Genomic DNA, 27,413 nt, shown 5'->3' with positions numbered 1-27,413 from the left:
CTTGCCTTGAGTATAGAAACTAAATATGCATTAGGATTTTGTATGTAGCTGTGATACTAATTATTGCTAACCTTATAGTCTGTTAAATGATGTATTTGTATTTTCAAAGTATACAGGCCTTCAAAGATACAATTTAGAAAACATCTTATCATGCTGGAAATTACCAGGTAAAGTTTTTCTTTAATTTATTTTTATGATGATAAACATTTTCAGGCTCAAACATCTGGCTTTCATTTACTTGTATTCCAGCTATTTGTGATGAAATGTACATAACAATCCAATATCAAACAGCCAGACAGATGATGTGAGTACTTTTTCAAGGCTTATGCTTAAGTCTTGTCATGCGTACTTACTGTATGTGTTATAACACTTAGAGATAATTAAACACTGTGCCGTCCAGCCAATGTCACTCCAAAAATTAAAACTTAAATATTAATAAACTAAAAAGTACATCTATAGACAAGTACGTTTTTCTTAAATGCCACTCTATTAAAAAATAACAGATTTAAGTGAAAGTTTTATTATGTCATTCAATCTTACAATTTCATAAAGGAAACTAGTTTCTCTATACTAAGATAAAATATTAAATGTGTTTCAGAGATAATAACCAAATATAATTGTTCCAATATAAAAATGTCATGTTTGTTATGCTAAAATGTTATGTAGCTTTGGTCTCAAATTTTCTCTGTAAAACTTTATAATTCTTATTGACTTCAACTTCTAAGATATGTACGATAGATACAAAAATAACAGTTCTCTGGCCATATCATATATTTCAAGATCCTTGATATCTAAAAAAGATCATAAAAGATCATAAAATTAAACCCACTACCATACTGATGTAACTAATCCCCTGAGTGTTCAACAACTGAGGTTTAGAGAGTGAAGCTAAAAAGATAACTGGCCTAAGAGGATAGCCAATATTTTGGCCCCATTCCTTCAAGGTCAACAAGGATCTAGGACATGAGAGGATCTTTTTACAGAATTCTGCAAATTTAATTAGTTACCCAAACTCCTGAATGGGATATTGTTGGACTCCAGAGGACAAGAATCAACCAATGTACAGTGTGTTAAAGAGAATGGTCACCAGAAAGAAGAATGTCTCCCATACTTCCACAGGAAGCCACATGGTCAAACAAGACCATAACCCATCCTGGCATCTACCATCAACAAAGGAGATGAAAGTCTCTGTACATGGTTCCAAAAGTAATCCCTAAAGAGGCTTAAGAGACCTTGATATACAGCAAAAGTTTACTTTTGATTAATATAGATCTCATCTTAATTTGGTTTTAAATATCCAGTAAAAAGTACAACCAAAAGATATGTAAAATAATTAATACTAATACTACTACTAATGATAATCAAAGGCTAGATATAGAAGGGAGGCAGGTTCCAGTCTCTACAGTGATCGCTGCTAGCCGTCTCCAGCTAAACCTATAGCTCACTATCGTTATTGCTTCATGAGGCCTAAAAGCTTCAGAGCAAGCTATAAAAGCTCAGCAAGATTCTTTCAATTCCTTAGCTAAAATTGTTCTGCAAAACCACAAAACTCTCCATCATATTAGAGTTAAAACTAGAGGGACTTGAACACTAATAAATAAACCTTGTTTTCTTTAGATAAATAATTCACATTAGATTAAAAAAAGATCTTAAAAATAAAAAAAGCAGTGTCTAGACTTGGCTCCTTTCTTCAATACGTCTTTCCATTCTAATGCTCATGCTTTGTTCGTATATGCTTTAATCTCTTGGTAAAAGTTGTTTATTCTCACCAGAGCCTGCCCAATTCCAAGTGAGCATATAGATGGAACCAATGATAAATGTGCCAGACTCCTTTTACAGGGGTCCAGTAGATCAACCTTCTTAGGGGAGTCCGTAACTGTTAAACTGCAACATGACTTCTATCCAAGGCCCATCAAATTAGCTTTCTGGAGAAGGCCCCTGATTGTTATGTTTTCTGCATTTACCCTTCTCAGTTTGAAGTAGCTAGATTGAAACTTCACTCCTACCCTAACTGCAGTTAGGGACACCTCTATGGGGGAGTATTGCAGGCAGCTAAGTTACATTGAAATTAATAAATAGAGAGGAACTGGGCTCTCAGGGATATTAGCAGAAAAATAAAGACATCAGAATTGGGTCTGGAGATGCATCTGCATCTGAAGAAGCCCAAGCTTCAAGATGAAAATGGAATGGCCAAGCCTATATGCTCCCTGAGGGATAAACAGTAATGTATAATTAGGCTGTAATTAGCATCACCTGGTCCAGTAACCCCAGAGAGGCATCAGATGCTCAGGTGGGTGACCAGAGCCTCTGGACACATCCCTTTCCAAAAATGTCTTTTTATCTTTCCATGTACCCTTGCTAATTGAGTTGTTTCCCTATGAAACCACTATTAGCTAAGTGGCTATACTTGTGATCCTATAGGTTGATTATAGTTTGACTTATGTTGTATTCTAGTTGTGATTTTGCTATATAAATTAGCCCTGGCAAAAGTTCTCTGTCACCACCCCATTCAAGACTCCTCCTGGAAACCTGGAGCTATTCTTCTTCCCCTTCTTTCCAATAAAACTCTCCTAAGTTATTCCTTTGGTTCACAACTTTATTCCTCAATGCTATGAAACAACAAACTGCACACATTTAACATCTAGCATGTTGGGAGTTATGTTTCTCCTATATCTGTACTACCACAACCCTAGTGCTATCTAGCCAAGTCGACCATGGACTGAAGCTTCTCAAGATGGGAACCTAAATGAATAAATTATCTATATAATAAACTGTTAAATGATATCTATATAAATTCTTTATCTTAGGCATTTTGTCATATAGATGGGATGCTGACATCAGGTGAACAATACAATACCATAGAAGCGGAGATTGAACAGTGAACCCCTGGCATTAGACCACCTGTTCATCGTGGGACTTGCATCTTGTAATGATGGACACTCTCGTCCAGAGCATACCACTTAAATCAGGTAAAATTGAGTTTCCTTCTTGATCCAGTACCATCAGCATCAGGTAGGAAGGTATGAGAAACAAAATCCACATATCCCACCCTAGATCTACAGGAAAAGCCTTGGAGATGGGGGCCCAGTAACTAATGTTCTAACAAACTTTCCAGATGATTCCGATCAATGCTGTATTTTAACATTATCTGTTTTAAAACAACATCCATTACATGTTACTTTATCCCATTCATTAAATCACATTTTTGGGTCACAAAGGAATGGAAACAGAAGTACGTCTCATCACAATCACTTCTGTAGCTACTCTGTGAAGTCACATTTCCTTAATATCATACTGGTAAGAAAAACGATCCAGACTATCATAAGAAATTAAAGCAATTAATATATACATAACAGGGGAAAGAAAAAATGTATTTGGGACCTAGTTAATCTAGTAGAATAACAGTGTTCTTTTGCCCAGTTACATCTAAAAACTGACAAGATTAAACTGACAGCTTGATAACACAATGAAGATTCAGGCCCATGACCCTCAATGCTGCAGGCCTGATTCACCCAATTTGGCTAACCAACAAGTAAAGAAGGGGTGCTACTGATGACAGAGAGGCTTACAGAATTTGGGGGTGGAAGAAAAATGTCAGTGGGCCTGACCAACAGAAACAATGGGATATTTAATTAATCCTACTATATTGTCTCTCATGTGTTTTCCCAGAAATCTAACAAACATGAATTTTGTGGAATCTGCAGCTAGATAATTTAACAATATGATATTTAAGTGCAACCAAGCAGATTTCAGTGGATATTGTCAGCAATTTCTCTTGGTAGTCTTCACTGTTGGGTGCTCCTACAGCCCAGGTCAGTGGTGGTGAATCTATGGCATACATGCTGCAATGAGCTCTTTGAATCATTGAAAGTTCTAAAGGTTCTAAAGGTTCTTCTTACTTGCCCAGGTGACACATATGTTGACTTCCAATGACTCCCTTTTATCTGGTGCAAACTTCCTTGAAAATTTTCTTGAGTTTAAGCATATTACCCCTTCTCCACAGAGGAAACTACAGCCTTTGGCAGACTAACATGGAGTTATGAGATGTTAGTTCCTTTGTTTTAAAATGAGATCAACTCAGTTATACAAATCTCGGAGTTCTCAAAAGTATGAAACTTTAGGAAAATGCCATGGTTGCTTAGCTGTTTTTTACTGCTTTATCCTGCTGCTTCCCTTTATTTTTCTCCCATTGTGAACGAAGGACCCTAGTTAGGAAGACGGACTCCATACTGCTGCTTGACCCACCTGCCTGCCCTTTAGATGAACTCAGAAGGAGGAAGTTTAGAAACCCCCTCCGCTTAGAAAGTCTCTTTAATCAACTATTGTTTTACAAATGTTCTAAGAGCAGGACGTTCCACTTCTGTACCTTTCACTTGCTTTGCTAGTTCTATCCCATAGAGGGGCCTAGAAACTGTTGGTCGCAAAGGTGTATAAAACATGTTTGTCTCCCCCCAGTCGGGGCTCGAGTCCAGTGCTCGGCTCGGGTCCCGGGCGTTAATGAACTCCTATGTGGATTTAATATTGGTCTCTGGTTGGTTCTTTCTCACTGGGTCTAACAATGAATACTCATTCCCACATATGAAAAAAAAAAATTTTAAATAAACAATGAAGCAATAATCTTCTGACACTGTTTCCAGACAAATCAAATAAAGATAAACTTCTCTCTGCCTGATGTGGAAGCAGAGGTCTATAAACCCAAGACTAGGGAAAAAAGATGCAGGAGTCCTGCAAGTTTGAGTCCAGCCTGTGATACATTGTGAAAGCCAGTCTCAAAAGATAAAAAAGGTGTATATTTCTCCAAAAACTACTATACGATGCAAGTTACAGAAACAAAGAGTTGAACAAATTGATACAAGAATCATGAGTTGTGTTCCAGGAAAAGATGAAAACTTCTCAAGTATGAGGAAGATCAATTTCAGGAAACAAGATGGGTGAAAGATACAAAAGACACACTGAAAAATATCAAATATTTGTATAGTAGTAGCTGGTACTGCTATCAAAGTACCATTTTATAAACCATAAAAATTTGTTTCTTAGAATCCTTGGTGGTGGTAATCTGAGATCAGGGTGCTAGCATAGCTACATTCTGGTGAATGTCCATTTCCACTTTGCAGTGTCTTCTCACATTGTCACAAGGAGGGAAGCGAGCAAGTTAGGTGTCTGAGGTCCCTTTGATAAAACCACTAATCTCATTAATAAAGGATAGATGATCATGACATAATTATTTCCAGAAGACCTCAATTCATGACTGCATCACATTGGGAATTAGGATATAACTTAAGAATTTTGGAGAACTATGTCAATCCATTCTAAACTCCAAATTTTTTTTCCAAGAGATGAAACTAAGAATTTGTGATGAATTTGAACATATCAAGAAAACAACAATAAATCACACTGAAACTATGCTGAGCATGCAGAAAGCTATTACATTTACAAAAAGCTAGGCATCATTAATTTGAAGAGAACCAAAGTGTCATTTGGATGCAAAATATTATAGTAACATGGAGCTTGGTAGTATGTATTACTCTTCTATATTTGAAACACCCTTTACATTCATCTTAATTTTTTAATTAAAAGACTTAAATACATTAATTTTAATCCTTAACCTTCACTTTATAAGTTTTTATATGTTTTGAGCTTTATAATTTTAGTCTATTTGGTTTATCTCACTTGTAAATGTGTAGTAAGTTTTCCTTCTATTTCTTTGCATTTCCATACTTTTGTCTTGGAATAAATTTCTTCATTTTAAAGTTCCTTCAGTGAATTTAGTGAACTAAAGTTCCTTTAGTTCCTTAAAGTTCCTTTCCTAAATCTGAAATATAATCTTTTCCTATATTTTATTGAAAAGTAATTTCAAAGATTTTTGATAGACTTCTAAGTACAGCAGTTAGAGCAGTTGTTTTCCTCCTTGAAAATACTACATTATAGCACTGGTAAGTCTTCTTTATCAGTCTTTTGCAATTCTTACACTGTAAAAGACATATCTTTTATACTGAACAATCTTACTCTGTGTAAAATAAATATAAATATGAATAATAATATTTTTCTATTCACCTGGGATTAATTTTGTTTTGTGGATATAACTATATGTTATTTTGGTTTAAAAATATATAGGTATTAAAGGAGTAATAGCATTCTGGGAGGTAGAAGTAGGAGATCACAAATTTCAGCCCAGCTGGGGCAAATTAGTGACTTCATAAGACCTTGGCTCAAAATAAATATTAAAAAAAAGAGGGTTGGGGAGGTAGCTTAGAGGTCAGTAGGCAGATTCTGGGTTCAATCCTCAATATATATAAAATGTCTTATCTTCATTCTCTAGTGAAAGTTACATTATGGAGGGCCTTCTCACTACAGATTCCAAAGAGCTTCACTTCCTCAGTACTTTGCATTTTTTTCACTTCTGTGTTGCATTTTGAATTTTTGCTTCAGGTCTTTTTATGCTTCATTAGTTTTCGTCTTCACTTGAGTCAAATCTTCTACTTAAACCAAATCATTTTAATTTATATTTATTCATATATTTTATTTGAATTTGGGAGTTTGGGAAATGGTTTAGTTATTTTTAGACTTTTTTTAATTGTCTCATGATTCTTAGGTAAGGTTTAATTTCTGTGAAATCCCAACTGTGGTGATATATCAATAACAATTTTTGTATCTGAAATCTCTTGAAATTTGCATTTTTTGTTATTGTTCTGTTGAGACACAGTTTTACTATATACTTCAGGCTGGTCCTGAACTCGCTATGTATCCAAGGCTGGCCTTGAACCTGAAACTTGCTGTAATCCTCCTACCTCCACTTCTTGACTAGAACTACAACCTGGCGACACCATGCCCAGATGTTTGTCTATACTGAACAATAAAATTTATGATTATGTTTCATGATTTTTAGTACTTGTTAAATGAAAATGGTAATGATTTAAGTTCTGAATTTATAGTATTTTCTCACAAAGATGTTCTTTTGCTCCTGCTATATGATCTGGACAGTTAAAATGTAGAGATAATTTAGTCTTTTTGTGGGAGGTGATTCATAGACAACATGACAGGTATGAGCTTACTCTAGTTCCACCTAAAAGCCAGTTTGTAGCCACAAAATTACAGAGATACATTTTTCCGTGTTTTCTAACATAACTATTTTGATGCAAATAAATATATTTGCTTCTTGCTGTATTATATAGTATGTTTCTTTTTTTTTGCTGTGATATCCAAAGCATATTGAATATGGTCATCCCAATACATAATACACTTGGATGAGCTATGTCTGTAGACCCCCTGTGTTCCTTTTGATAAAAACATTAAGAATAAGGAATGACTAACATTGTTCCTTAAATACTTGTGATGGCTTTTTTCTTGCTGTCTGACAATTTTCTTTCCATTCTTATAAGATTAGCTGCAAATTTATCATTTAAATATATTTTGAACCAGAAATTTTATGTATTTTGTAGCAGGGGTAGTTTAAGTTATCTATCCCAACAAAATATCAGAAATTATAGTTACAAATGTGTATTTTATTCATGTTCAATAGAAAAAGTAATGTAATTGTTCTTCCCCTCTAAGATTGACTGTCCTCTGTCCCTCTTACTCTCAAATGTCTAAGAACTGTATCCACATATTATTCTTGGCAAGGGTGACTTCTTCATAAGCATTTTAATGCCAGTGTTTTCTTATTCACACATACTAATTATGCATATTAGTGGTTTTACTGTAGTATTTACACACATAAATACAGTGTTCACTGATCAACTTTAACCTTTCTTTCCATCATCTCGTCCAACAGCCTTCCTAATCTGTAGCAGTCATAAGTTCTGGATTTGATCTTCTTTGTTGACATTCTTTTTAAGTTTATTATTTTCTTGTGTAGGAAATGTGTCTTTCATCTTCTATTCTGAGTTTCTTCAAGTTTTTCAAGTTCCTGTTGAGCTTCTCAGTTACAATGACATTGAGAAATCATAAGTGACAAAAATTTAAATGTATCCAGAAAACAACCGAAGAAACAAATAAAATATTGAAACAATATTGATGATGCATTTCAAACATTAAATTATATATAGAATAAATTTGTAATTATTTTTAAATTTTAAAATTTTAGTCCATGTTTGCAGTACATAATGATTACATTTATAAGAGGGAGTTTGTACATATGCATTTTAATTCTTTTTTCATACAATGCCCTCTTCTCCTCCCACCACTGTCCATCTCTTGGTTATCCTCCCTTTTGCAAAATTCGTAATTCTTTAGTGTGTAAAATTTCCATTTCTTGATGCTTTCTCATAATCTTTAAAATCAATACATTTTATAAAAAGTTGTGTTGGAAATTTCTAAAACTTGTAGTAAACCTAAATTAACTTGCTTAAAAATACTCTTTGTATAATACTTAGATTTGTTTTTAAAAGCCACTTTATGCTTTTGGAAATGACTAATTGTTTCAGTTATCTAAATATGATTGGACATAATTTGCCATTTTGGGATTTTGTTATATTCTTTCACTGCCTCCTGCTATATGTCAAATATCTGGTCTGACATTTATTTGTAAAGGTCAGATTACAATTATTCCTCCTTTAGATTTTTTTCTCATCACTTTCTATCAGACTGTCTGGTTTTCTGTCAACCATACTATTCATGATGTCTTCTAATACATGAAGCCTCAGTCTAAATACCACCTCTTTCATTATGATTCTCTGATCTCCCGATATCAATCAATTTCCTAAATGTCAATCTGTTTCATATCCCTCTATTTATTCTCTTCACAGAGCATAACACAGTGGGACTGCATGTGAAACTTATTAGATGCTAAGTAAATATATTCAATAAGTAACCAAAACAGACTGCTATCTACCATAATATTATGGTAATTTCAAAACAGGCTAAACTATTGATCCTTACAAGGCATCTATCCCCAAAATACTTTTTAAATCATCATCTTAGTAGTGTGGTGGGTAGCATATGACACTGATAGATTTTTAAAACCATGGAGAAGAGCATTCTTCAGTGACTATGTAAGTGTGGATAATAAATCTTTAGATAGAATTCATTTTTCTTGTCAAAGCTGGAAGATTAACTGCTTTTAAGAACTGGAAAGAATAAAAATAATCAAATGAGAACGAGCTAGTGTTGTTTTATAGTCTTTGGTACTTCACTGATGATATAAAAAATTGAATGAGGCACTAAGAAGGGAGTTAAAAGTCAGAAGAGTCACTAATTAATTTCAGAAGATCACCTCACACCAGTTTGCAGAATCAAAGTAAAGATCGTTTTCCACAGTTTGTAATGATACACAAGCATTAACATAAAAATTCATCAAAACAGTTTCTGTAATGAATTTTGAGAGCAATATTGATATTTTAGCTTTCAAAATTTCTTAGTCACTTATACTATAAAAATAGGCAATCTAATATTTTGCTTTTTCCTGTGCATATAGAAAACTAAAAACAGCAAAATAACCACATTCTCCTTTTCTTATGAAACATTTATTTCAAGATTCATTTTGGGGACCACTCCCCCAAAATGTGTGATGAGCATCACTCTATAGGTTACATTTTTTTTGAAAGATATTTGGAAGTCGGAAACCTTAGCATATTTTTTATACATACATAGTTTTTAAAAATCAGTATTTTGGGGTGAAAATTCAATTTCTTTGTTTATTTTTATTCATGTGGATAGTAAACCAGGTGTTTAATTTGCTCTATTTGCGTATAGAAATGTGTTATACTAGCTCTATTTCAGTAATCAAATATGGTGAAAGCACACTATCTTGTACAAATTATTTTAAAATGCAATTTTCCCTTTTTATATTACTTATACATAACAGTGTAAAAGAGCCAGTAGACAAATACTTTTGGGACACTGTTATATAATTAATAAAGTTATTACAAATTGGTGGCCTCATACTAAAAGTCTGGCTTTTTTCTTTTGGTTTTGTTTTTTTCTTTTTTAAAAATGTCCCTTTTTGTTGTACTACACACTGAATTTAGAGGAGGCAATAGTAGAAATATGTATGTAAATGTTGTCTTCTACTTCAGAGACAATCTATGTCACTCATGATGAAGGCAAGAAAAAATGACATAAAAGAAAAATATCTTTCATTTTTTTTCTAGACAGGTTGGTAAAACAAATGTGGAGAACCTTCACTGTACTTAGACAATTCTTTAGTGGCAGAAAGATTCTTTTTTCTTTTTTATTGTGTTTTCTTTTTCCCAATAAGTTTATTGGTACATTTTAGGTATAAAATACAGTTACATTCATCATTGGGATCTTGTACCTTTACAGGAGTATCTTGGTTTTATTTTTTTCCCCTTCCCCTGCCCTCCCTTCACCCTCTCCACCCTTCCCTATTTACAAAGACTTTGTTTCCATTTTTTCCTTTTCCCATATGTTTTCTTTTCCCTTCTTTCCTTTCCCTTACCCCTCCCACTTCCCCTACACCTTTAGACTTTTTCTTCCTTTTTGGAAATTTTTTTTCCCCATTAACTTTATTGGTAGATTTTAGGTATGCAATACAATTACATTCATCATTGGGATCTTGTACCTTTACAGGAGTATCTTGGTTTTATTTTTTTCCCCTTCCCCTGCCCTCCCTTCACCCCCTCCACCCTTCCCTATTTTCAAAGACCTTGTTTCCATTTTTTTCCTCTGCTCATATTATTTCCTTTCCCTTTTTTCCCTTCCCCTAGCCCTCCCAATTCCCTTGCTCTTTTAGACCTTTTCTTCCTGTTACACAATATCAGTTATACATTTTTTAATTACAATATTAATATCTAGGAGACATTACCACAGATTTTACAGAATTTAAAAGGATATAGAAAGCATATTACAAAAATCTTTTTTGAAATAAATTTGACAACTTCTAAGAAGTAACTTAGAAGACTAATGAAACTAACTCTGGAGAAAATATAAAATTTGAATAGCACCTATTAAAGAAAGTATATTCCTAGCTTGAAAACCTACCTATATGACAACAGCAGGCTCAGATACATTTTAACTGATAAATTATATCAAACAATTAAAGCAGAAAAAAGAAGGGACACTTCTCCCCTCATTTTAGGAACTCAACATTGTGCTAATCCTAAAACTGGATAAAGATAATAGAAGAAAAAAGTATGAACATAGATAGAAGTTTGGTTAACAAAACAAACTATTAGAAGTCAGATCTGGCAGAATGTAGAAAGTGGTTTTGTTATAGAAAGTGGTTTTGTTGGTTCAGCATTGGAAGATCCACCTCCAAAAGTTATCATTTTAACAGAGGAATGGAAAAAGCCATATGATCCTGTCACTAGTTGGAGAAAAAGTATTGGACTAAATTCTACAGCTGTTCATTGTAAAAGCTATCAGGAGACTAGAAGTAGAACAGAACCTTCTCAACAGATCAAAGACATTTACTCCATACTTCCAACAAAAACTCCCTCTATGAATGGAGATGATACAATGCTTTCTCCCTAAAGTGGGGAACAAGGGCATATATGCCTACTCTTCATCTGTCCATTAGACTTTGAAACATAGGTCTAAACCAAAATAGTCTGGCAATAAAATGACACAACTAGGATAGGTTTGGCATGGCAGAAGCAAAATCTGTATATGTGGATGAAATGATCATCTACAGAGAAAATACTAAGAAACCTCTAGGAGCCCCTAGAACTTGTACTTGAATTTAGCAGGATTAGAAAACACAAGGTATATATAAAAATTCAGGTCTGTGTATACTTGCTATAAATGAAGAACTGGATATTGAAATTTAAAAGTTATGTAGGAGTACAAAGGACCCAGAAAAGCAAAAAACAAAAAAACAAAAACAAAAACAGTGCTGGAAGACATTTAGCACCCAATTTTAAGACTTCTTCTAAAGCTACAGTAATCAAGGCAGTGTCGGTGTAAGGAAAGACATATAGATCATTGGAATAAAAGAGAGAATCTACAAATAGAACCACACATATATGGTTCACTGAGTTTTGAAAGATTATTTAACATTAGCATTTTATAGAATATAAACTCAATTCAAGAGCCGAGGTAGAGATAGTGTCTTCAGCAAATGGCACTAGAACACCTGGTATCTGTATATAAAAAATTAACCTCAACCCTTTTTTTCCATACACGAAAATAACTTGAAGAGATCTATGAACCTAAATAAGAAAGCTTAAAAGTTTAAAGCTTTAAGAAGAAATTATAAGGGAAAATATTTATGAATTCAGGGTAGGCAAGAACTACCTAGGATACAAAAAACATGATGTATAAAAGAAAAAAATGATAAATGAGATTCCATCAAAATTTAGAACTTTAAATGACATCATTAAAATGAAAAGTAGTCCTTAAACAGACCACATTTACAATTCATATAACCTATGAGCAGAATATGTAAAGAATTCTTAGAGCTCATTAATAGACAACCCAATTAAAATGTAGATATAAGAAGATGATAAATAGCCAGTATAGCACAAGGAATGGTGTGCAATTCTAGAATCAGAAAAATACTAACCAGTACAATAATAAGATTGAATTATACACTCATTAGGGAGATGAAGTCAAAAGGTTTAAAAGCCTTGTCATGACTTTTTCTTTTTGTTGGATTCTCCCCCTTTGCGTTTAATTTGTCACACCCAATGTATTCATTCTGCTGGTGTTCCTGGGGCTGTGATCCTCATTGTCTTTTCCTAGGGTATTGTCTAAAATTTTTTGGAGTGCCTGCTTGGTATTCATGAAGTTCCTGAGGTGCTCTTTATGATGAAAGCATCTTATTTCTCCATTAATTTTGAAAGATAGTTTTGCAGGGTACATCAATCTTGGTTGGAGGCTGTTTTCCTTTAGGGCTTGAAATACATCACTCCAAGCTCTTCTTGCCTTGAGGGTTTGCACTGAGAAGTCTGCTGTGATTCTGATGATCTTTCCTTTGTATGTGATTTGTTTCTTTTCTCTCGCTGCTTGTAGAATTTTATTCTTCTGTTGGATTTCTGGAATCCTAACTCTTATATGCCTATGTGTAGATTTTTTTTGATTAAGGCTAGCTGGAGTCCTATATGCCTCACTTATCTGTATGTCAAGTTCTTTTTCCCTGCGTAGGAAGTTTTCTGCCATCACTTCTGTTAACAGTTTTTTTATGTCATGTGCACTCTCTCCTCTTTCTTCATTGACTCCAATCAGTCTTATGTTATTCTTCTTTGCATTGTCTAGCAGCTTCTGGATTGATTTCTCATGTTCCCTTACAATTTTAAAGCAATTTTTCTTTTCCTCCTCACTAATTGCAATCTTATCTTCTATATGTGAAATTCTATCCTCACATTGGTTCATTCTGCTGTACAGACTTTCGATGGAGTTTTTAATCTCTTGGAAATCTGTTTGTATGTGTTTTATGGATTCCATTTGTTTCCTATGTTGGGATTCCATCACATTCCTCAGATCCTCTATTTTTTTATCTGTGTCCTCTCTAGATTTATTAATCATGTCTTGCACCATGAGCAAAATCTTTGCTGTTATCTGAGTAATTATTTCTGATTTCATTTTTCCCAGATCCTGTTTTGTTGCCAGTTCAGAGAGTCCAGGTGGTTGAGTATCAGAGTGTTCCATCTCGTTTCCCTTTGGGGTTGCTGTAGGTGATCTGGAAATCTGTTTTTGAGGCTTCTTTATGTGTCTTCTCATTTCTGCGGGGGCGGGGAGGGGCTGCTTCTAGTGCCCACGCGGCTCAACTTCTGTGCCTTAGGAGCTTGGGATGGCAGCAGGGGAGCTTCCTTCTGGGTGCTGGGACAGGCTGAGCTTCACTGCCCTAGGAGCCTGGGATGGAGGCGGGGATCTTCCTTCCTGGTGCCGGGACTGGCTGAGCTTCACTGCCCTAGGAACCTGGGATGGAGTCCGGGAAGCTTCCTTTCAGGTGCTGGGACCAGCTCACCTTCTTGGCCCTAGGAGCCTGGGATGGCAGCGGAGGAGCTTCCTTCCGGGTGCTGGGACCGGCTGAGCTTCACTACCCTAGGAGCCTGGGATGGAGGCGGGGAGCTTCCTCTAGTGGCAGAAAGATTATGAGCCATGTTCTTGGTTCTGGAAGTCTGTCTGCAAAATTGCTTGGGGAACTATGTAATTGAAGAGTAGCTTTCATCATGAGATAATTTGCAACTGGAGAGAACTGGCAATGTTTAAAGGTATGTTTGACTGACTGTCACAAGCTAATAATGTGTTACTAGTATTTACTATATAGAGATCAAAGTTACTTTTCAGTACCTTATAATGCATGGGGTAGCCTCTGCAAGAAAGTATTATTCAGCTCCAACCAGAAGTTATATAAAGATCGAAGAACTCTGATCTAGAAATATCAAAATAAAACTACTCTACAAATATTAAAAATTATTCATAATTTCTGTGACATGTTAACATTCTCAGTTTCTGCTTGAAAATTTGAAATAAGGCAAATTGACATAGTGCTAAAGAATAATGAATGTGTGATAAAATCATAATATTTTTGCAGCATTTAATTCTTAAGTACTCATTCTTAGAGAGTCACAATTTGTTAAATTTTTAAAATTATTTTTAAAACAAACAATTTTGCTTACATGGGAAAGAAGTTAAATATAGAAACAGTTCTTTGCTCGTCAGGGTGACTCCAATTCTCTGCTGGAAACTGTATTATATTTCCATCTCCATGACTCCTGCGTTTGATCTCCTGGAGATTCTTTGTTTATCTTCCTCAACAGCTGGATATGCAGTTGTTGTGAAAGTATATGGTTCCTAATTGGCCAAATTCCTCATTAAGCAGTTTTCTGCTCTTGGTTGAAACATGGCTGAAAGTGTGTTGCTTTCTGGACTGGATAAAGTTACTATAAAAATGGTTTTTGTTTTTTGATAATAACTTTTTCTCAATAAAATAGTAAGCTTGTAGTATCTACTTGCTTTCTTTTAGTTTCAAGTGCAATTAACTGACCATAGATTCCTTATTGAAATAGAAATTAAACCTCTTGACTCTTCCTCATTATTTACTGTTTTTTGGTATCTGGTATATCATTTTATCCCTCACTGAAATTATGGCAAGTCAGAGACCATGAAAAAGATGCAAATAAATGTCAATCCATTAATTTTTAATAAAAATTTCTCATCATTCTGGTCACCAGTGTGTGACCAATCCTACTTAATGAAAAGCTATTTTGAAAGATCCTTGGGAAAAATCTTTTATTGCTTTGGAAATTGGATCAGGTGTTTACCCCAATTTCTATTAGAGATCTAACAAAAAATGTTTTTATTTTGGCAGAGTTTTATTTTTCAAAAAACTGCTTAAATATTTAATGATTTATTCCTAGATTATGTACTTAAATAGCACTCAGAAGACTGAGGCAAGAGAATCACCACAAGTTCAAGACCAGCCAGGCATATATCATGAATTTAAGACCAGCAAGAACTTCGTACTTAGGCCTTGTCTCAAAACAACAACATCAAAAACAGTACCTCACTAAAAATATCAATCAAACTGAAAACACAACTACACTGTTAATCTGTACCTTTCTATCATCTCCCTTATAATCATGTGCTTGAAAGATATATGATATACTTTCCAAGTTGTTATAGAATGTTTCTAAATGACTTGTCAGGGAATAACAAAGAACACCTTATTGCTAGCCAGGAATATTGACGTATTTATAGCTAATGCTTTGTTGCTAAATCATGACACACTGTTCAGTTTTTCTTGTGTCCTTACGCAACTCTCAGATAAATGAATGTATTAATTAGGATATATATACTACATTTATTTACTAATAAGATAACAAAGTGAAGAGGCTCAAATAAAATAAGAAATTACTTATTTCTCATCTAACAATCACAAAGTCTAGTAGTGCAAAGTTGAGGGCAAAGAGCTAGTTCTAGTCCACACTGTAAAATAAATCAGTTCTTTCTCTGGTAACTTCTCCCATTTCTCTGTCATCCCCTAGGTTTAGCTGTAACTCTCATGCCCAAATCACACACTTTCCATCACTTAAAATTGTTGATAGTTAGAAATTACAAATCATAACATTCCTAAATGTAAACTAAACCTCCAAATGCATACACATCCCTTCTATTCTTATCTCATTTTCCAAAAGTTACTCATATTCACATTTCTACCTGTAAAAGAGATGACAAAGCACTCAAGAAAGGGCATTCAATTGACTAGATACAAAAGATGCTGTAGAATAGAAGAATATAGAGGAAACTGGTATTGAAGGGGAAGAAGTATTCTCAGATAAAATATATTTCTAAGAAAATCAGGGGGTAGTTGGAAAGCCATGGAGGGACTTATACAAACACTGGTTGTACCAGGTCCATTTCATACGGTGGTGTGATGAAATAAGGTGCAAACTTATTCTAACAGGATTATATTTCAGCAAAGTAAGCAAAAACATATAAATTGGTTGTATGGGAAAACTGGAAGATACATATCATATTTAATATTTGCACATAATTTAAATAGTGAAGAGAGAATGTAGAGAAAGTGTGATTAATTTGGCTCTTTCACATTATTTATTGTATCACATGTTACAATAATATTTTGTAATAGTTTTAATTTGGAAAAAAGAGCAAACCAAGAAGGGCTGAAAATAATCTTACTATAAATCATCTTAAATTAAAACATGTCATTTTTTTTTTTGGTACCAGGGATCAAACTTGGGTCCTTGCACTTGTACAGCTGGCGGCGAAACCACTGAGCTAAATCCTCGGCCCTTAAAGCATGTCATTTGACTTTATTGTTCAAATAATTGACAGCTGCTCTTAATTTAGCAATTAACTGATCAGCACATATTATTTATTTATTTATAAAATGTACACCTAGGGACATATATAGAAAAATACCAAGTGTTTAAATATAGTATTACTCTTGTTCTGTTTAATCAAAGTAAGCTGAGAGCATTTGGAAGAATCACCTTAGACCAAGGGGATCAGAGTTGTTTCCTAGAGAAGCAGCGGTGAGGTGAGAGCAGAAAGACCTGCAGTAATTACTGAAGGAAAGAGTAAATGAAGGATGTCGTTCACAAAATAGCCCATATTCCTTAACACCAAACTGAGAAACAAGTGGCTAAGAAAGATTGCTGGGTGCAGAGGAAAACTATTCTGATGACCCAATTTATTTACAGATACATTTTAATACGGTTATACAGGTAGTATTACAAGTTTAAAAACCATTCTGGGATGTTAGCTTGCCAAGTGTGTATATATGTCTTGTGCTCTCCTAAAATTCATTCCACATCATCAGACATAGAATGACAGAAGTTATAGAGTGTTGAGAATCAATCAGGGGATTTGAAAGCTTAAGATTTTTACAGATCTTCCAAAAAAAAAAAAAATAGAAATGAGAAGTGATGGAAAAGCGGAAGAAAAGAAAGTTTTCCACGTGTTAAAGTTTTTCATTATATTCTTAACCCTGAGATCTGAGTTTGGAAATGGATTTCAAGGCTCTGAGACAGGGTTGACTGTAAATTATGAACCCTGACCTCAGAAAGAAGCTTCTCATTCCTCCTTGTCACTGGCAATATTTGGAGAACCCATATACCTACTCTTAGCACAGTACAGGGCTATTGTGGTGCCCTAAATATTTCTTTTTTCATTGTTTCCAAAAGAGGACACCTTCTCCCTACTTATATTCTAACAAGATGGAAATCTGAGAGGACTTCTAGGACTATGAGTTTCATCAACTGGGCTGACATATATTGTTTTATTTTTCATAATTGGTTCACAATATCAAAAAATTTGGCGTCTTTCATGCAAAGCCAGTTTTTGATACACAGAGAGAGCATAATAGGCTGAGGATGTACAAAAGGAAGACAAAATAAAAGAAATTATAACTTAGTTAAGGACACTCGTAACTAAAATGAAAGAAAATCATCTTTCACAAGTATAAAATAGCAGCACTCAGAGCCATAATCAACATAAATATTTTCCTCAGAATTTTGTTTCTTAACAACTAATGATAGTGTGATTCATGGAGAAGATGAATTAAAACTATAAAAGAGTCCTATATTCTTATTTTTAAAAGGAAGCAAATTAAAATAATTGTGGAAATACATAAAATAATTTTTAGCACTGAGGACTGAAGGAGAATTATTTAATGATAAAAATCCACGAGAAAACTTTTGAAAGCATTTAATTAAATGAGGATATACTTAGCAAATTGGAGGAGAAAGAAACTTAGTATCTCAAATCTCTTTAACATTAGTTTAGAAGGTTCAAGTATTGTAATAACAAATTCAAATAATATGTTCAATGAGTATAGATCAACTTAAATAAAATTATATTTCACATACTCATGAGTCTCAATAGATATGATAGAAATATCAGTTAGAAACTTTCTGTTATAAATAATACTCATGTACATACAATTGTTTATTTTAATACACGTAACTTATAAAATAAGGGAAAAGATTTAAAACATATTAACCAATCATGAAAAAATAGAAAGAGAAAGGTGAACTTATTAGATAAGTTACTTTCCACACATGTGGAAAATGGAATAATGATGCTAGCATCAGAACACTCACCACACAGCAGTCTGTGCACAAAAAGGCCTAGTAGGAGACAGATAATATACATTTCAAAAGATAAGATTTTAGAAAACATTAGAGATACTTGGCATAGTAGAAGTTTGAAATAAGAAGGGAAGAAAAAAAAGTGAACCAATAGGCTTAAAATTCACTTAGCAAAGAGAACATTTATATGCTAAAGTCAAAATTCTTGAGGAAAAAAAGAGATCTCTGAAATAAAAGGAATTATTGAGGTATAAAAATAATAGCCAAAAAGGAAAAATAGGTCCTAGAACATGTTTCCTGACCTACCAGCAATAAGCATGTATAACAGTCGGGAAAATGTCATCTGATGTAAAATATAATATTTCATATACAAATTTGGGAATAAGAACCTAATTTGCTATAAAGAGGGTTGGATCAATGTCAATTAGTAAAGCTTGGGACAGGAGGATAGTCTTGGCAAGCAAGTATGTGTTACTTCTTGATTGATAGGAATTGTAAGCAGAATGCAGTGGTGCCTCCAGTGTTGTCCTCCTAGTATTACTGGTCTCTGGGGAGCCCACGCATTCATTTCAGGCTCTGGCTATCCAGTTCAAAATACTGGATAGGAAAACTGAAGAATAAAGTTTAACATTTATTGAAGGTTAAAGAAAAAAAAAAGAAAAGAAGAAAAATATACCTTGCATACAGGGTGGGCCACTACAAGAACAAGAAGAAAGTGGCCATGATGGCCATCATCTTTTATACATTCTGTCTGATATCACATCTGGGCCATTCCATGTAGGGCTCCAAAGCTGCTCACTGCACGAGCCCCAGCTGTGATAGACAGATTTCTATAGTTGTCAGGTCAGATCCAGTTACCCAGCCACTTTGGCACTGTCTAATCTCCTGCCTCATTTCCCCCTGAGAATCATAAATCCACATAACTATTTATGGGTTGCTGAGGAAGTGAGGGTATTTGTCACCATTTAGCTACTTCCTGCTGAAAGGAGCATAGGCTCAACCTTAGTGTCCTAACTACTTACGATGTTGTGACTCACTGGATGGGCTGAGGAAACCCTGCTGGAAGACGAAGAGAAAAAAGTGTCGATATCTAGATAATGGTTGAGCTGACTATTTAATAGAACAGAAATTAATGAATTTTCAAGGAGAATAACTTTAATATCAGCTTGAGGATGTAGAGCTCAAATATTAGAAGGAGCAGGTCAGATTTTCACATTTCTTGTGGTGGCAAAGAGGGATTTTAGGATAGGAATAATGCTATTTAACTGTACTCAAAGCACAACAGAAGTCTTATTTTTTGAAGAGGAGCTTTACATCTTCCATTCATAAGAGTAGCTTTCATCTGCATTTGGTAATCTTTTTCCTGAGGCAGTTTAGGTGGACCTGACTTTATATTTGCCCTCTCATCCTCATCTAGATCCCAGTTGTTAAATACAGAAAAGGCAATGTATAGCAATTGGTTCATAAGGGTCTGGGAAGCATCTGAAGATTTTATAATTTGTATCAAATATTTGGAGCTGACTAATGAAATAGTGTTTCATCAGTGCCTGTTCCTCTCTGAAAGATGAATCTAGGTTTGTATATTTACAAAAGACTTCTACAAGTCAGCTGTGGAAGACAGCTGGATTTTCCACTTTGCCCTTTGGAACATATCTTACTATTTCATGATTAACAAATTTCTTAATGAATCTTTTTATTTCCATAATAAGAGCAGTTATCATATTAGATATCATTTCTAGTACACAACTTGTATCCTAATCTCAGTTGGTTCTTTCAGAGGAATAACAACTTCTCTGTGCTTTTTTTTCTTCTCTTCTTGAAGCATATCATTCATTTCCACATCTCCTAGCTTTTTCTAGGATTCTTTGCTTTTTATCTGTGTAATAGCAAGTGGCCAGGAGAAATTGGACATCTTGCCATGATAGATCAAAACCAAGCATCAAATTTTGAAACCTGTCTACAAACCTACTAGGATCCTCTGAAAGTCAGCCTAGCTATACTTTGCATTTCTTGATACCCACTCCTGCTACCACTCTCGGGGCAAGATGGGTTGTTAGTTAGAGGAGTAGGAAGCTCCACTTGGAGTCTGTTCTGGGGGCTTGAAGCTATCTGAGGAGTATGATGAGGGACTGATGAATACTGAGTTCCTTTGGGCCACCAGGCTCTCGTGGTGTTCCTGAGTCACTTGATGGCAAAGGGAGTGATGTATTAGCTTGAGGGTAGTAAGGAGGAAGTCAAGGACTCTACTCAGTGGGGTTTTTTGGATTAAACAGGTGGGAGAGATTCATATACCCCTGAGACAGGTGGGCAGCTGAGGGAGGGATCATCAATGCTGATCTTCCTCTGAGAACCATAATTTCTGGGCTTTTCCAGAGATAAAGAGCCATACAATTTTCGACATAAGAGGTTTCATATGACCACCTATGACTTTGGCCGAAATGGTCTAACTGAAAAATAGTATCATAATTTAAACTACCATCCTACACCCATCACTCTCCATTCATACTGGATCCAAACAGTCATGCAACAGTAGATAAGTTGTTCCCTCTTCAAAATGACAGGATTCATCTTTCCATTTTCAAGGACATAGACTGTTGGTGAGATCACTAAGATCTGCAGGGTGTTTCTTATGGCATTTCCCACTGTGTACCTTCGGGCAGATAAAGAGACAGAGAAGGCTAGGTCTGAGGTCTTTCAGATGATAGCCTGTGTGAAAGGAGGAAACCCATGAGTTCAGAAAACAACATCCTTTGTGAGGCTCAAGCACCAGATAGCATCTCTGTTTAAGGTGGCAGCACCAGTACCGTTTTAGAAGAGTGGAGCCCAGGAGGCCCCCATCCTTAGAGCTCTCCATACTGTTCCCCACTGACTTGTTAGGGAGAAGAGTGGGGCCCCCACCCTCCCATCCACCCAGTGGCCTTCTTGTAATCTCTCAAGAGATGAGAGTAGAACCTCCAGGAGGCTCCTTTAGCCACTTGAAAGAACAAACTCCTAAAAGACCAGGTTGTATCCCAACCAGGGGCCCCATAGCTGCCTGGGAAATAATATCTCTTACATTTATTCCAATGGTATTTAGGGTAAGTTTTTTGTACTGGGGATCAAACTCAGGACCTTGTGCTTGTGAGGCAGGTGGCAGAACCACTGAGCTAAATCACTGGGCCTATTTAGGGTATTTTGTTTAAGACAGTAGAGGTAGAAATCTCTTCTTGCATTTGAGCAGAGAGGAAAAAAACTTAAAAGGTAATTACCTGAATTTTTTAAACAAATTTGATAGTCTAAAGTGAGTCCAATATGTTCCCTGAAAGTGGAGGCTTTAACTCTTATGTAAAAGAGTAAGAAAGCTGAGAGGCTACATAATTCACTCAGCAGTTCTCATGCTCCCAAACCACAGTCCATATTCTTTCACAAGACTACAATATAAAGTAACACCTGGCTCTTTAAGCCAGTTCCTTGTACCTTATCAATAAATTCAGTGGCCAAAGGAATCTGCAGCACCTTCTCAAAATATGGTTATCTTATTTTAATAGCTCCTCAGATATTTTTCCCCAAATTCTCCAGAGCTGGAACAGCCTGGGTGTTCTGGGGTGCCAGTGTTCAGACCTCTTCTGTTCTGCATTACCCTCACTGTTCAGCCTTCTGCGGCCATTGTGTCTCCAAAGAAAACAGTCTGGATTGGTCTTCCCAGGTTGGCAGGCAAGCCCTGCCTTCATGAAGCCTAAGGGCAAGTGACCTCTTTGAGTTACTGCCTCACATTATCGGATCATCTCAGGCCTGTAGTAAACTAAGATCCTTGGGTCTTTTTCATTTCTTTACTTACACTTTTTTAGAGCACGTGTACCTATTTTTTGAATCATAAAACCAACAGGTTCAAATTTAAAAAAACAAAACTTTGGCACTAGGGGAGAACATTGCCCTCACACAGCTGTTTAGCTTTGTATGTTTCCCAATCTGTCTCTCTCCTGTACTAACTGCTTGTTTCTCTGGTTGTAATTTAGGGGAATATACATCTTGATACTTGAGTGTATAAACTGCTGCCAATTTGTATCCCAAACATATCTAGTAAAACACAATTATTTCACACTTAAAACTATGGGAAAAGTACAACAAATTAGGACACGTTATTTCAATGGGCTTGTATAAGTAAAATGAATACAGATATTTAATTTTTAGTACATAAATTTTAAGACTTAAAAAATACCTGAATTAATCAGTTGCTTTAACCATTCAAAGTTTCCGCCGAGCGTCAGTCACTTGAGTGTCACTTGGGCATCGCGTTTATGTCCTGCTGATCTTTAGAGTTGCTCAGGCAGGTGCCATTTCAATTAGTCGATTCTTGCATTGAATAAATTTGATAAAATTGTCGTTTTTATATTTCCTATTATAGTATTTTATAGAAATTATTCAAGTTTTGGTTATCCTGTATTTAAATAACTGGACTGGTAAGTGGTTAATATGTTTTAAATCAGGTAAAATTCTTACTTGATTTTAGGTTTGTAAACATTGTCTAAATTTTTCTGAACGAAACTATTTTATGGCTGTGGTGATATTTTCAGTTCCATATCTAAGCATTAATCATTTAACTGAGGGAAATGTTTTCAGTTTTTGGAAATTCACAGTATCACAATATCCCATGAATCTCTAGCAATAACTAATTAAATTGGTTTTCTTTTCTTCAAAGGGTTTAGTTTTCTAAACATGTGGTTGGCTTCTAAATCTCATTGAAAGGCAACAGCACCCCCTAATGGCCATAGGAAGGGAGCGCGGCAGAAGCTTCAGGGCTGGGCAGCTGTAGGACTGGAGGAGGAAGGAATACCAGGGCCCAAGGGATCCCTGCTGGGTGCATCTCAGTGAGGAGACAGGAGACCCGGCACATCATAGAGACTGCAGAACCACTTTGCAGCGCAGACTCCTGGGCTACCACCTTCCGAGGCCTGGCGGGAAAAGAGGTTGCCACTTGCCAGGCTCTGCCTGTGGGATCGCCGATGCAAACTGATCACGGCATGGGCGGCAGTGTGGCCAGGGTGCACGGGCTCGTGCTCGTCATTTGGGTTCCCACAGTTCAGCTGATGGAGTGGGCATGAGGGACCACAGGATGGGAGTGCGAAGCCACAGACACCCACAGCCTTGGCCGGCACACGTGGCTTGTTGCGAGACAAAGTGTGGCTCAGTGCTTCCGGGCTGCCCGCTATACAGCCACCTGGGGACGTTGTGGAATCTCAGCTGGCCTGAGTGTACGGCCCTCCCTGGCCTGGAGTTACTTAGATGCAATTTCTTCACCTGGCCTCGTGGATCTTTGGAGGCGAAGCTTAGAGGCAGGTAGGAGCTCTGCAAGGTTGTCGAGGTAACCAGAACAGAAGCCGCCTGGATCCAGCAGATCATGTGGTTCAGTGGCTGCAGATTTGGGACTAGCAGAGAGGGAAGGAGGAGAGGTGTGCCCTCCGCCAGGGGCCCACCCTTAGGGCCGGGCATCTGGGCATCCCTGCCACATGGGGAGTGGTTACTGCCTCGCTGCTGTGCTGGCATGCACCATGGGCCACATCCTCCAGATGCCCCACCCCAGTGCAGGTATCCTGTGGCCTTGACTGTGGTTTCCTGTGCAACGCAGCAGCAGCAGCCACCGCCAACCTGTTCCTGGGTCAGGCCTCACCACAGGCCCCACTCACTCCCCAAGGGAGAATGGTGGCACTGCAGGGGAGGAAGCCACCAGGGGTGCTGCCTCATTTCCATGGAAGAGAATTGGCAGGATGCCCCACCAACTTCCCAAGGGCTAGGTGGGAAGTGACTATGGCTCACGTATGTTCTCCAAGGGAGAATACCAAGAACCAGGACTGCTGCCCAAAGAGGACCCTGGACAGTGGGGGCTACCCTGTTTCCCTGAGTCTGTGATCCGTGCCTCTGTACTGGCTTTGCACACTGATCCTCTACAGGTTGGCATCAGGCATGCTAATGTAGGTGAGCATAACAGGCACTGGATGTGGCACAGTGCAGCACTGTATTATTGTGGCAGTTGCCCAAGTGCACAGTGGCTATGGCTGTGCAACCCAGCATATGTGTCCACTGCCTCATATACCACAGGAAGTGTCCACCTGGCCTTGCTGCATGGTAGTGGATTCACAAGCTGAGTCGAAGCCTTAAAGTGGTCACCTTCTGCATTCCACAGGGCAGGTTGCAGGTGCGCCCTGAAGAGCAAGCTGAGGGCATGTTTCCCAGCCCAAAGTAGGGCACAAGCAGAGGGACTTGCTCAGCTTGGCTCTGTAGTGGCATCCCAGCCTACCAGCTACATGGGGCTGCACCACCAAGTACACCCCATCCCTTCTTCATGCTCCATTGGCTCTCTGAGCCACAGAGATCTGCTCTTACCTCCTGGCTGCCTCACCAAATTTTTACCAGATTCTGGGGGTGCCCAGAGATCCTTTTCAGGCTCTTGTTGTCCTCTTCAAATAATTAAATGAGACAACCAAGAAATGTAAAATGTGAAAAAGGAAAATGAAGGAAAAAAATGCTCTGAAAAAGAGGAAGTCCTCTGAAGAAAAGAAGAAAATGGAGAAAATATGGCCCACACACAGAGCAGACCACTGTAAGAGCAAGAAGACAGTGGCCTTGAGGCCACCATCTTTTATATTCTTCTGCCGAACTCAGATTTGGACTGCTCATACAGGGCTCCAAAGCTGCTCTGGGTGTGCATCTGGGCCATGATGGACACGTTTCTGTAACTGACAGCACAAATTGCCCAGCTGATTTGCCATGCCCTAATCTCTTGCCTCAAGAAAGTTTGAGTCAAAGGCTTATATGTATTTTTAGGAATGTAGAGCAGGCACGTTTTTGTTGGTGATTTGGCCTGAAGTATTAGTTGAATTGCTTCTTTTATCTTTCCTCTCTTCTGCCCTCTGGCCTTGGAACTCAATTACGGACATTTCTGATTTTTCTCTTATCAGGTGTGACGTATGTAAAAGCAATCACTTCAAAAATTGGATACCAGAAAGAAGAAAAAGAAGAAAAGGATGAAGGATGATGATGAGGAGGACACCAAAGAAGAGGAGGAGGAAAAAAAGGAGGGAAAGGAGGTGGTGTGAGGAGGTGAAAAATGAAAACAAAGTCAAAACTTCCATTCTTTAATGAGAAATAAGAATTCTTTTCTTCAAAAAAATAAAGTAAAATTGAGATATTTGTAATAATCATATTCCTCCTCATTAGGGAACAGAATAAAAAAACCAAGCAAGAAATCTGATTCTTTTTTAGAGAAACTGAGTAGCTTAGACAATTTCTACAATCTGATGTTGAGGTTGCTTAATGGCCATCTTAATTTTCTTACTGAAAAATTGAATTCTCAGTGTTTTTAAAGGACTTCTGGAATACCTAAAATAGATTTCAAAACTTTGCATTTCAAATGTATCATGAAGCCTTTTCTTCAATGTAAAAGAGAGCCACAACATAGTAAAACTGCCAAAATGGATTAATGTAAAAGTAGGAACTTTTGCAAACATCACAGCAGTGTTTGGCATGATACTCTGCAAAAGAGGTTGGCTAACCTTTGATTTTGAAATTACTGTCTGTTGGATGATGCTTTCATTCACTTTGTAAAGCTCTGATAGCTATCCAAGTCTAACTGGCATCATTCTTGCACTTGGACGTTCTTATAGTCCCTAAAGCCATTTCCAAAGTGATGAAGAGTCCAAACCTCATACAAAATAGAACTGTCACATTATAACAGAACAGCTTTCTGGGGAATATGTGTTTAACTTGATTGTTTTTACCTCCCCTCTCCAGTCTTTCTCTACTCTTCTTCTTATTCTTTTTATAAACCAGTCTTTTCACATCACACTCTAAATTTAAAGAGATGCCTCTTTAAAACTTCCATTTCTCCTCAGCTCATAATGAATTTGCTTACAAAAAAGTAATAATCTGTCTGAAAACTCCCATGTAAGCTCCAGGAAATTGAGGTGCAGTTCTTTTTGATGAAAAACTAAAGGAAAAACAAGCACTATAAAGAGGATCATTTCCTCTCAACAGGGGTATTCCCTGCCCATTTTCTCACTGTATCTCCATTTCTCCCTTAAAATCCCTTTAAGCCCTTGAGTCTTCTACGATAGAGATTTGAGGTGACAAATGTCCTCTCTGTCATCTTCTGGCTCAGCTTTGAATAAACTTGCTTCCTTTCACTAAATAAAGTCATGCAAGTTTTCAGTTGAGTGTCAGATGGAAAGGACCTTAAAGTCTGGTGACATTATGACAAGCAGTGTGGGAGACATCCTGGTCTTATGTTCACAACAGATAGGATGCCTTCTGGATCTGGGAGAGTGCAAGAGCAACCTGCTCTCACCATATTTCTTTGACATTCTGACATGACTCTAAATAATTCACTTCTGCCCTTGTCACAGTTCTTTGATCTCTGGTATGACTTTGAGTGTGCACTTCAACTGTTTTAGAGTAATCAAGGGAAACCCTGTGGACATTATGATATTATTAGCATTGTATTGTGGGCTTTAATAGACATGCTTGTTCTGACTATGCCCATGAAAATAAAAATCTACCCCTCCAAACATGAGCGTGGGGACTCAAAATGAATTGGACAGAGTACGCTTGGTTATTACTACCGTTCACTCCTTAAATTCTAGACAAACAAAAGAAAAGCCAAACCTGAAACTTGCTGCCATTGCCATCACTAGCTCAGCTCACCCTCCACTTTTGAGTTACAACTGACAGTTGACATCTCTGGGTACTGCCTAGCTGGAACTCTCTCAAGTGTACATTTAACTTCAAAATTAAAACAGGGGCTGCTCTGAGTCAAAGGCACCGCTGAGTTTTCCCATTGTTTTGCTCCGGTTCTGTGGAGCATGATTTCCAGTTAATAAATCTCTGACTTTCTTGCAGCATCTGTGTGTCCTGTTCAATTCTTCGTTTAGCATACAAAGAACCTGAATATCATAAGGTGAGCCAGAGACACCTATCCAGTAACAA

At 36.7% G+C, this 27,413-nt stretch overlaps 1 long non-coding RNA gene across 1 annotated transcript; it reads left to right on the top strand.

Annotated features, from left to right (window-relative positions):
• Nucleotides 1–27,413, top strand: LOC147825174 (uncharacterized). The gene is made up of 3 exons (XR_015441223.1): nt 1–167; nt 2,824–2,969; nt 25,391–27,413. It is a non-coding gene; the product is annotated as an uncharacterized LOC147825174 (long non-coding RNA).

Source organism: Heterocephalus glaber, unplaced genomic scaffold (genome assembly GCF_053883595.1).
Source record: "Heterocephalus glaber isolate CG9 unplaced genomic scaffold, H.glaber_assembly_v1.0 deba00001509, whole genome shotgun sequence".
In the NCBI taxonomy this organism is placed as follows: Eukaryota; Metazoa; Chordata; class Mammalia; order Rodentia; family Bathyergidae; genus Heterocephalus; species Heterocephalus glaber.
The sequence above is the reverse complement of the archived record's forward strand: the minus strand, read 5'-3'. Positions and strand labels throughout refer to the sequence as shown.